The 12940-nt window shown below is 35.6% G+C and overlaps 1 protein-coding gene across 2 annotated transcripts in view; it reads left to right on the forward strand.

Annotated features, from left to right (window-relative positions):
* galnt1 (UDP-N-acetyl-alpha-D-galactosamine:polypeptide N-acetylgalactosaminyltransferase 1) overlaps nucleotides 1-12940 on the forward strand; it is a 237148-nt gene that overhangs the window by 11836 nt on the left and 212372 nt on the right. The window lies entirely within an intron of this gene.

Consider the following 12940-nt stretch of genomic DNA (forward strand, 5'->3'; position numbering starts at 1 on the left):
ATGGTGTTGAATACCTATATCACACACACACACACACACACACACACACACACACACACACACACACACACACACACACACACACACACACACACACACACACACACACACACACACACACACACACACACACAAAATAACCCAAATATAATTAAACAAATGCAAAATTGGATGCATGTTTACATTGTTTTTCACCAAATTACATAAATATATTTGTTGGTTATTAATGTTCATATAAAACACTTGGTGGAATGCCTAAAGTGTGTGATAATTTTAACAAAAACATAATAATACTGATCACTGTGATCATTTTGGTCATTATAACCATGATACAGAATGTTTCTACTGTCAAATTTCTAGTGCCAGGTGAAAGATGCTTATCTAAGTTGATGTTCTGTGATTTTATAGGTGAGTTTTGTGAAAACTTCTTTCAAGTTCCTTCAGTATCAATATATCCAAAATATATATCTGGAAGTGGTTCAATAGAGCAGCTGGCAGGACTTGGGAATTAGACTGGAGTAATGAGCTAGTTGTCCACTTGCTTCCTTTTTCTAATGAAGTCAGGGACATGAAACTATATTAAGTGGCGGATGGTATAATGGCTCAGGATGTAAAGTGACTGGCTTTAGATCGGATAACAGAGGCACAAAGGAAACAGGCAGATTACATCGTGATAAAGAGACGTGCGTTGAACAGAACTATAGAAACTGGGATGTTGGTCGAGTTACAGACGCGTGTGCTGGAGAGAACAGAATCTGGAAGGGGGGTTTGGTTACACCGTTGAAGAGAGAGCTGTGTTGTGTGAATGTGAGTGGAGGTAAAGAGGGTTTGTGACATTGAGACGGGGGGCAATTCTAGGATTTCAGTCTTACGGAGGCTCAGCTTCTCGCTTGAGCTGATGTGAAAAAGTGAAAAGGCTTCAATATACAAGCAGCAAAGTTCATTTTAAAACTACTGGTTAGAAAAGGAAGCACACAACATGAAATATAAAATAAACATGATGTAACTAAGACTACCAACACAGGCTCATTCTGAGAATGTAGCCCTATATACATTTCTGGAGATCCTAAATTATGTAGCTAAAAGTACGTATGACTGCATTTCGTCTTTAAAACGAACGCTACAGGGCGGTATGATGCTGTTCCTTTTCGTGCTTAACAGCTGACTGCTTACCTCCATGTGGACAGCTTTCTTACTGTTACCAGTTTGTCCAGTAGCTCGCCATGTACGTTGGCAGACTTGAGATGCAGAGAGGAATTGACCACAACAACAGGGTTCGAGTTCAGCAAAGAACAGTTCCAGAAAGCGGGTAAGACATAAACAGAACCCAAAAAATAAAATAAACAAGTTAATAACAGGGTGAGGTTGTGGTAAAATCTGAAAACTTAGTAAAAATCAGACGAGGGCTGTACTTTTTCTCGATTGCTTTTCAAGACTGTCGGTTGCGTTTAGTAAATGGGTGGGCGAGTCAGTCTGTGTTTTTAAAAACTATTGCCTGGCTTTAGGGAAGGAGGAGGGAAGGTTAGTCAATTGTCAGTCAGTCAGTCGACAGTGGCCCCTGGTGGATTTAGGTGAGAACAGCAGGGTGAATGGCACTCACGAGAGTGGCCTCTGGTGGAAAAAAACGTACCTCCTGGGACATATTTGGTGCTCTCCAGAAGTCTATATAGCATTTTGAGAATGAGCCTGGGTTGAAAACTACAGGGGTTGGAATATAGCAATTAATAAAGCATTTTATGACAGCCATGTGCATGTATGCAGTCAATTTTGTCTATTTATAGAGCACTTTATACTATAGATTATTCACTAGAAAAAATGAGACAAAAAAGGGTTATTTTCTGAGTACTTCTTCTTTGAAAGGTCGTAATGGTCAAATTGACCACATACATTTCACATACACTACTTTTCCTTTGCTTTTAAATATGTGTCACTCTGCTGCCTAGCAACGTTTTACTAACAAAACAATGTTCTGATAGCAAAAACAGAACTTTACATCAGACATGTCATTCAAAGTTTCAAACAACATTTTCACTTATGGTGAAAAAAATATAAAGAGAAGTATTGCACCTTTGGGGGTAGTCTATAACTGCATGACAGAAAAGTTTGTGTTTTAGGGTAATGACTTTATAAAATATTCAAAGCTTAATTTTAAAACCTCATTTTACAAAATGTAATTTGGTACAGTCTTACATTAAAAATGGCCAGAATGACTGCTATGGCCATTCTAGTAGTTCCATGATTCTGGTAGTTTCAGTGTTAAAGCAAAAAGCTTTGCATTTTTAAACATGCAAAACAATGTCAGTGTAGATAACAGTTCGATTTACACTTTGATTTATACTATAAAGCTGCTTTTTAGTGTTTGTGTTTTGATTTCTCACCTTTTGACCTCAATGGCCCAAACAGAAGAAAAGGACAGAGGAATATTTTCACATCAAAACAGGCGGGGCCTCAGAGCCACACCCACCTATTATGTCATTTTACCTTAACCCTTACTAAAATTACAACTAACTGCAAATTTATCATAGTGTGATACAGGGTGCTTCTTTTACAATTTCTTACCTTTGACTGAGTCCACCGCAGGCTGTAAAAAAAGAATCCCACAATGAAGGACAGGGATCTGAAACCCAATTAAACAGGTGCCTATGCATTGTAATGAAGATGGATTAAGCATGGTTTCAGCAGTGAAGGGTTAGAGACAGTGAGTTGACTGGTGACCTCATTTTGTGCTTTATGACATCACAGATGTCTACTGATGTGTATATTGAGGAAAAACTGCATGTGTCGGATGCCCTGCTGTTAGTGTGAGTGTTTGACAGCGCTTCTGGCCTTCTCCGAGTACAGATAGTGTTTTATGGAAATGGGTCATGCTTCGCCAAAAGGAATCAGAGCCAGACTTGTCTAAAAGAACTGTGCTGAATTGGGCCTGCTTGCTCAGCCCATCCAAAACAATAGCTCTAGTGGACAGGCCAGCTTCGTTATATTACATCTCCAACAAGTCTGTCAGAACTAACAGATGTTGAGCAGAGTTAAATGTTTGGTTCATGAAAAAATGAAAAATCTGTCATCATTTTCTCACACTCGTGTTCAAATTCCATAAGAAATTCATCTTCAAGACACAAATGAAGACATTTTTAATCAAACCAGAGAAATGTCTGATTCTCCATTAATAGTTACTCAAAACTCTGCTTCAAAATGTTTAAGAGATCAAAATGAAATCCTTAAATTGAGGAGTGCAATTGTGTCTCTTTTCAGAAGACTTGGATTAAACCATTAAACTCATATAAGTATATTTTATGATATGTATGTATATATATATATATATATATATATATATATATATATATATATATATATATATATATATATATATATATATATATATATATTTTTTTTTTAGACAAATGCCAGTGTCGGAGTTCTGGGTAAACAAACTTTTAATGGAAGAAAAAATTATAGAAATCTCTCAGAGTTTATTCAAATATTCTTATGTTTCAAAAATGAGTGAGAATTATGGGCTTTTAGGTGAAAAAAGTGTTACTTGAAGTAAAAACAAAGTTGATTAAAACAAAATAAAAATTTTGCACTTGGTAAAATAATAAAAATAATCTTTTTTTGCTAAAACTAAAACTCAAGTTTTAACAAAACTATAGACGTATAATAACACATGGAGGAAAAACTCACAAAAAAAAACTACAAGCAATGAAAAAGAAAAAATAAACTTATGATTGATAATAAAAAAAAGCATTAGGGCACAATAGAAAAGGCTCACTGTCACTTATGCGCTTCATATTAATCTTTAACTTGATGCATGACAGCATTAAAAACATCTTATCTAAATCCCAAAGTGACCAGTGCTAATCGTAAAACAAAGGTATATTGCTTAATATAGTTTACGAATCATTTAATAACAACAACAACAACAATTCAATAATTCATTTATTTTCAGTAGTATTGTACACTAGTATTGCACGGTGGCATAGTGGGTGGCACGTTGGCCTCACAGCACGAAGGTCGCTGGTTTTAACCCTTTGCTGGGTCAGTTGGCATTTCTGTGTGGAGGTTGCATGTTCTCCACGTGTTTATGTAGGTTTCCTCTGCTTTGCCCCACAAGTCCAAAAAAGTAGTGTAGTGTAGTGTATGTGTGTGAATGAGTGTGTGGATGATTCCCAGTGATGGGTTGCAGCCGGAACGGCATCTTCCATGTAAAACATGTGCTGAATAAGCTGGTGGTTTATTCCGCTGTGGCGACCCCAGATTAATAAAAGGACTAAGCCGAAAAGAAAATGAATGAATGAATTATACATTAAAAATAGTTTTGCTGCTTGTTAAAACTACTTATTTAAAATGAGCTGAATCAACACAATTCTTGAGTTTTTTTTGTGGGGCAGCTTAATTGTTTTATGTTCAATCTACTTAATTTCGTAAATAATAATAGGGGTGTGAACCTACACTTGTCTCACGGTTCGGTAAGGTATGGTTTGGTGCATTGACGATGCTTTCCATAAACAGTTCGATATTTAACCTAGCATCACAATAGTTCTTGTATTAAAATGTATAATTTATAAATATATTTATATTTATACATTATTTGTAATACAATTTTCTCCTTTAATACAAGCTAGAAATATGAACTGCACCTTTAATTTTACCTGCTCAAGGAAAACACTCTCTTTGAATGTATTAAACAAAACTAAAGTACATGCACAGAAGACAACATGAGCATTCATAGCGAATGAACAAATGTAAATATTATCCCGCTTGCTTTTTGAATGTTGTTAAGTGAGTTTTTAAATGTCTATGATTGATCTCTCGCTCATCAGAAAAGGCTGTGATTGGCTCTAATGGTCAGCGCTGCTCTAGCACTGTTAAGCAAACAGTGACATAGACACTGATGTTAAACGGCCACGACGATCACCTGGTCCATTGTAGATGGCAATGTGGTGGAGAAAACTCACTCTGCAGACACGCTCTTGCCTGGATCCATAATTAATGCTATTATTGAAAATAGCAGAGAGAGGAGATTAATTGTTACCTCAGAAACACGCCAGCAGGTCAAAAGGGCTTTACAACTTTCGTTTTCGCTTTGCTGGGTTCTAATGTTCTTTCCTGTTATTGAAAACTGTCCAGCAAACTCAAAAGCAGTGAATTGTGCATCATTATCTACTTTTTAAGTAGTTGGAGCATTTTAATTACTCATGGTCTCCCGCGCCATAGAGAGCTACTGCCATAACGCATATGTAATAAATGACGTCAGTACATAACCGGTTATGATTATTACTGAACCAATACCGAATCGTTTGTGTCTGCCTCACGGTGCATTAAAAAAAACAATGAATTTTGACACCCCTGAAAAATAATACATTAACTTAATTCCTTCATGTACCAACATATATCGATTGCCTTAAACCCAGCATTTCATACAGTGTATTGCCATATTACCAAATAAGTCAGCAATAAAACTCTGTAGAAAACGGAGCAAATATTTTGATATTCTCATTTGGTCTGACTCGGCCTGAGTTTACTTGCAAACTGCCACCGTAGTCAGATAATCTGCTAAATGTTGTTTAGGTTTGCTTTAGGGGATAGAACAGCTTGCTTGCTCAGGCTCAGCTACTGTTGTCCTAACCGTCTCCCCAGACCTCATTCTGCAACGCTAAGGCCTCGTTTTCAGCACATTGAGCTTGTATCGTTTCTTAGTCGATGGGAAAGCAAGCCTAACGTTGTTCATGTTTATGTAGCTGCTCTCCAGAGCTTAAGAAACAGCCAGTTTGCACCTAATTTACAGCAAGATGCTTAGCAGAGCGATGCAGTTACTTGCAAAAAAGGATTGCAGGTATGCGAACACCCCTGAAGACTTTAGATCGAAAAGTAATGATGCAATGTGAAGATTTTGTTGTTTAAGTGGTGCTCGGGATGCAGAATTAATAGAGAAAGTATAAAAAAAAGTGTCCATTCAAAGCATTTTCTTCTGTTCTGGTGTGTTAAAGGCCTTTATTTATAGGGTTTACAGCAAGTTTATAAAGAATAAGTACATTTTTACAGGCAGGGATGCAAAATGGTTGCACCTTATTGGTATCTGTTAATATTATGGCTGTGCGATAAATCAGACATTGTATATTTTGTATTTCTGTGCTATATGTTGCAATGTGAATACAATTTCACCAGATGACTTAAACAGCTTTAAATGGAAAGAATTCTTCAATTTGGATTGGTTGGGGGTGATTTTGTAAGGGAGTGAGTCTGGAATAATGTAAAACAAGTCAATTACTAGCACAGATAAATACAATATAGCAAGGTTAAAAGTGTATTATAGCTTTTACAGTTTTTAGGTGTAAATATTGAATAACTAACACTGCATAGTCTTCATTGAATATATTGTATTCTTTATAAAAGATACAAACATTATCATTTATTGTGACCAGATGTTTTAAACATTCCATTGCACCCACAAGGATGTTTGTCTGCTAAAAAAAACAAGATTTTCACTGGCCCTATCTAAAAAAGAGAAGTTAATAGCTATTTCTGTGCAACATATATTAAATATTGTGTCAATAGCCAAACATTATTGTATTCATACACTTTTTATTCAGCATAACTTTTATTTAAATCTGTGATGTAACAATTGTGATGTAAAAAAAAAAAAAAAAAAAAAAAAAAAAAAAAATATATATATATATATAGTGTGTTTGTTGTATTTGTGTGTGTATGTGTGTTTTAAATGTTTTATTATTTTTATTCATGAGAAAAAATGTGCAGTTTCATTTTGACATCCACAGACATCGTCACTAAATGAAAATTGTAATACGTTCTCATACATAGCCTCATTTCAGTTGTCAAGTCTTGTAAAAATCCATCTATTGAATTAATCTATTAAAAAATGCATAATAGGCTCAATTTATAGAGAGGAATAACAGATGAGACTGCAGTCAGATCATGCAGATCAATGTTGATCTTTCTTTCGAGGTATCAGTGCAGAAATGAACACAACAATAAGACTAATACAAAACATTATAAGATTAAAATATGGAAAAATTATCAGATGGTAATTTCTGTAAATTTTCCTTAAGAATAAACAGCTCTTGGTAATTTTTCAGCATGCTTTCACTCGCGTATTGGACATGAAACGCACATTTACTGGTAGGAATTACATCCCGCCCTATGCATAACTCTCTTTTCATATGGCCATATATAGATATTACATATCCATAATACACTGTGATATAGCCTGGTTCATTAGTTCGTTGTATCGCTTTGCTTCCTCATTACAAACGATCCACTCCAGAGTTCATTTCAATCAAGTCGAGACCACCTCATTCAGGCAATCTCAGACCGAATGATTTGCAGTGGATCCGAGCATGATTGTGGGATTCACATATTCCAAATGAATTATATTAATGACATTTATAATGAATCTCAACTACCCAACATCATAATGACATTATAATCTGAAATATTCATAAGGAAATGTACATTTTTTGTTATAATAGAATATGTGCTGTATATTGTAATATTGTCTAATTCAATAGAGTCAATTTAAACAAGTGCTTAAATTGACTGTTAGAACCAATAGCGTTCTTTTAATTATTACAGCATGAATACGGTGAGTCATTTTGAAGGAGTTGTAAGCAGTCTGGTCTACACGTTAAATGTTTTATGCTTCTATTTGTGGAAGCACTTGAAAACGAATGCCGAAGAATCGTCCCCTGACACACAAAGCTTACTTTATTTCCAGTTCAACTTTATTTCCATTGCTAGACAGTGTAACAGCCAGTATTCACTATATCACTTGTTTTATCAACAACTCTCTTTAAATAAGAGATTGATTCGCTAGACAAGAGTCCAAAGCCCTGTTTGTGGACATTCAATGAGCTCACTCTGAACTGCAGGATCTATTATTTAAAAAATGAGTTTATAATTATGCTTCATTCATTATAACCGGATGAGCATATTCTCGTGTTTTTCTGTTGTTTTCGGTTTTTAAGATCATGTTTTAAAATGAATAACAGTTTTATTTTTCATTGTGCTTTAAGAGCCAATGTGAAGTTGACCATTTATGCACTTGATCATCCTTGTAAAAAACAGCAATAAAGTATTTTGAACATAATTTAGGGACAATTTAGGCCTGTGTTTTCATCACATTTACGTGTTGTGTTTTTATAACAAACATCTCTTTAATTGTGGCATAGAAAAAAGGCAATCAACAGAGAAGGGATAAAGCAGCCTATTATTATATTAAACTTCAAAAGGCTATGATTCAATTAAATGAGTGCTGCAAATTGAATTCATAATGCGTTTCTGTTGCATGTTCTTCGGGTTCATGGCTTCAGAGGAGTTTGCAGACTTTGAACACTGTGCATTTATGAAAAGGCAGTTGCTAATGATCGACTGCTGACAAATTTCTAAAGCAGTGTTTGCTTTATGGTGTTTGTATTTTTTGTATGTGTTGAAATGGAAAAAGTAGATATTTTATCTTCCTAATCTGTTTGAACAAGTAACCAACAAAGTAAAGCACTGAGTTTTCTTTTGCCATGCTCTTTCCCTGTTCCTAAAATCTTTTGAGTGTGTGACAGAAGAGTTTACTAGCTTTTGGTCATACAACTTACACATTAATGGACCTTATGTTGCTTAGTTACATCATCCTCTGTCAGACACATCATTCACATTTCTTTCATATATGTATTACCTACCTGTTCAGGTCTTTGGATAATCATGCAATCAGAAGTTAAGGTCTAAACACATCTTTAATGTCGCATTGTTGTTGCAGATTAAATATAAGATGGAAAACAGGATTTAAATATTTTGTATATGGCTAGATATTGAGTAATAGTCATTCAAACAACTTTACCAAAGCCTCTTGATGGTTGATCTCACAAATCCACCATGTTTATATTTTGTTTACACTTTTTACCCGGGTTTGTCGTCCTGATCCAATTGATATATTGAGGTCTTAGGAGGCAAAACAGTGGCTATGAGCATTAATTGCAACTTTATTACCTTTAATCCACAGCCTTAGAAAACAATCCTGAGTGCCCTCATGACTCTGAGCGCAAGCTTCCTATCACACTGTGATGCATGTATATTAAATGTTTGTAATCTGTTAAGTCAGTCAGCCTTCTGGATTATGATTATGCCTGGCTGCCCCATTTAAAGGCACAGTTCATCCAAAAATGAAAACTCTTTCAGCTGTCAGTTTCCATGAAAAGAAAATGTATATATATTTATACGCAAAACTGGTTTATTGTATATAAGATTTGCAAATAAAGCACCGTTTTCATCCAGTGAGTCAAAGAGAACAAAATCACTTCCTGATAAATTGGCACCAAATATCAAAATAAAAAATGCAATGTGCTGCATTAGAAGCCACAGTAGGCCTTTTTTTCCCTTACATAATATATAATTATATAAAGATGATGAAACACAGTGAATGCACAGTGGCTTTTAGAGGCATGAGACATCTTATTGGTAGCACAGATGCTTAAGACTGGGACTTTTTTTGTTTTGTTTTTAAGACTGGGACTTTGACGATGGACTTTGGCTTAGGAATTGTAATGACCAAACATTGCAGATGTTGTCAAATGTTCTCAGCTCTCTGGTTTATTCATTAATGCTGTCACACGCACCCATTTTTGTTGTCACATTATCCGTTAAAACAAAATCACATGACTTTTTTGATGTGCATTCTGAAATTTATTCAGTACATTTTTCCATTGTAGTTTATGCACATTTTTTCTTATAGGATAAAAGGTTTATCCTATTCAGTTGTGAGCTTACATTTTTTGTATGCAGATTTTCAAAATTTATGTGCATCTTGGCATTTCCATTAGGCATTTTTTAATGTGATATTCCAAAATGCGCAAAAAAGGTGGATGGAAACATAGCTATTTACTCACCCACAAACCTTGAATTTCCTTTAAGTGGTTAAAAAAAGAGATTTATTACCATACAGCCCAAGACCGTTTACTTACTGAGGCTAAGCAGGGCTGTGCCTGGTCATTACCTAGATGGTAGACCACATGGGAAAACTAGGTTTGTGTTGGAAGTGATGTTAGTGAAGCCATCAGAGGGTGCTCAACCTGCAGTCTGTGTGTGTCCTAATGCCCAGGTATAGTGAAATGAACACTTTACTGTCAGTAAGCGCTGTCTTTCAGATGAGACATTAAACCATGGCACTTATTGTAAAGATTAGGGGTGTAACCCTGGTGTCCTAGCCAAATTCCCTCGCCAATCACGGCTTCCCAATAATCCCCATCCACTAAATTGGCTCTATCACTGTCTCTCCATTCCACTTATAGCTGGTGTGTGGTGAGCGCACTGATGCCGTTGTCGTGTGGTTGCTGTTGCATCATGTTAGTGGATCATGATTATCTATACACATACACTATATAAATACACAATCTAAAATAAGGATATTTTGAAGAATGTTGAAAACCTGTAGCTGCTGGCTTTAATAGTTTTTTTCTTTTTACACTTGATGTCAATGGCTACTGGTTTCCAAAAATTTTTCCCAACCTTTAGTTTTCCTTGTGATCATCAAACTCATAAAGGTTTTCACTGCTGGAAAAATGATATTTTTGAGGAATGTTAAAAATCTGTAGCCACTGACTTTCATAGTTTTTTTTAATTTATTTTTTTTAAATTAGAGCTGCATGATCTTGGAAAAATCTGCTATATATATTATTGTGATATTATTATAATTTCACTAGATGAATCGAATAGCTCTATTTGGAAAGATTTAATTATTTTTTTCTATGCAGTGCGTTTGCATAAACCATAATAAAATACAAGCATATAGACATAAATAGAACAGAGGAAAGATACGTGAAATAAACAGCACTTTAAGGTTTCTGTAAAGTGCATTCACAGCATTCAGGTGCAGAAATTGAACAGTGAAATATAAAATAACATGGTATCATCACTGTATAAATTATTTAGAAATAAAAATAATGTTATCTTTTACTCTTTAATAAATAATCTAATCCTGCGATGTGGCTATTGTGGATAAACACACTGATATTGATGCTCAAATGATATATTGTGCAGCCTTACTCTTATTGATAATCTTGATTAAGAAAAAAAGAAACTCATGAAGGTTTGAAAGCACCTAGTAGGTGAATAAATTGTGAGTAAAATTAATTTTTTGGGTAAACTATCCATTTAAATCTTATTTAATGCAGATGGCCACACATTGAGAATTTTAATGAAAAATCGGTAATTGACTTAAACTGTGAATGATGAGCAACAATCAACACTTACAGTTTGTCATAATTGGAGCCCTAATACTGCAGTCTTTCACCCACATCATCTCTCTCTCTCTCTCTCTCTCTCTCTCTCTGTTTTGACTTGAAGCTGGAGTGAAGACAGCTTGTGCCTTTCTTCAGAGGAGATGCATTTTCTCGTTTCGCAGCACATTTTCATTGCGTATGTGTGTCTAGCTGGTTCAGGGTTGGCAGACGTGACTTGTCCATAGCGCTTTCATCTGCGGCTGTGCCACCCTGAAGTGTTTACTCACACTGTGCTCTTGATTGATTTTTCTCTCTTTCTCTCTCTGTCCTCACGCGGTCGTCCTCTGTGTCTCAAAAGATGAGAGAAAGTAGTGATATTATCAGGGTTTAGCTTCTCCAAATGGCTTCGAATAAATCGTTTTTTATGTTCTCTCATTTTCTGCAGCCAGGCTTTGTCTAACGACGGTGCCGCGATGTAGTTCGCTTCTATCAAGCTCATTAAAACTCCTGCAGACATTGCTTTGTGTCCTCTGTTACATTAGTGCACTAGTTCGGGTGTGAGCAAACTGGCTAGGTTGAGGAGCGTGGGGTAAAATGCGTCAATGAAAAATATGCATCAACCGCCTAAATTTAGGAAACAAAACGATGTCATTTTTAGTCACATGATCATACATAAATGACTCATTGTTTACAGTGAAATATATTTGCTGTTATTGTCAGTTTTTGCTTATAATTAACAATGTTTGTATCAGTATGTTAGTCTTCATGGGTATCTATAATGCTTCGTTTCCACTGGGTGGTACAGTACAGTATGGTATGGTACAGGTCACCTTTATCAGGCTTGTGTGAAATGTTACCAATAACAAATAAAAAATACCCAAAACATACATTTAGGCCTTATTTGGGTTCATAAACGATACAAACCACATACTGTCAGTACAAACCTCTCATCTTTATTCTTCACCACACAACGTTAACTTTAAAAGTCATTCCGTCATTCTGAGATCATAATAGTCCAAAAGGCGACGATAATAACTAAACATGGCAGTTTGTTCATGTTTTAGGTTGATGAAAGAATCATTTGCTCCTTTGCTTTTTTAAGGCTTTTTATTTTTTCACGCTTCACTATGACATTTGTCCATTTCTGAAAGTCGCAGAAGCACTTCAATAATCACATACACATCATTATCATCAGCTCAGGTCTGCTATTTCAACTATAGACGCGTGGTAAGCACACACAAGCTCTCTAGAGAAAGTGCCGAACCACTCGCACTTTCAGGTGACAACAGGACACTTGGCAGGTTCTGTTCTTCTTTTTGGCTTTGTGACTATTAATCAAGACGACAACAAGGTCTGTTTGAACTCTGGTTGACCATGGCTCATTATTATATGTATATATTGTTACGGTGTAGTGTCTCGGCTGTGTATTTAAAAATGGCGGTTTCTTTGTTTTCATTCTTCTGGCTTGTGCACACGCTAATGATATTTCTCTGAAAACCAAAAGCGTTCAGTTGCCTTTTGGTACCCTTTGGTGTGCTAGGTACCCTTTGGAAAAGGTACCCAAAAAGTGGTATGGTACAGTTCACTTTTTGGTACCTTTTAACAGTGGAAATGGGCAAATAGTCTAGGCCCATACCGTACCGTACCACTCAGTGGAAAAGAGCCATAAGCTAGTGTATTCCAAAACAGTGACAAAACTTGCATTTAGAAGATATAAA

Source organism: Danio rerio, chromosome 16 (assembly GCF_049306965.1).
Source record: "Danio rerio strain Tuebingen ecotype United States chromosome 16, GRCz12tu, whole genome shotgun sequence".
Lineage (NCBI taxonomy): Eukaryota > Metazoa > Chordata > Actinopteri > Cypriniformes > Danionidae > Danio > Danio rerio.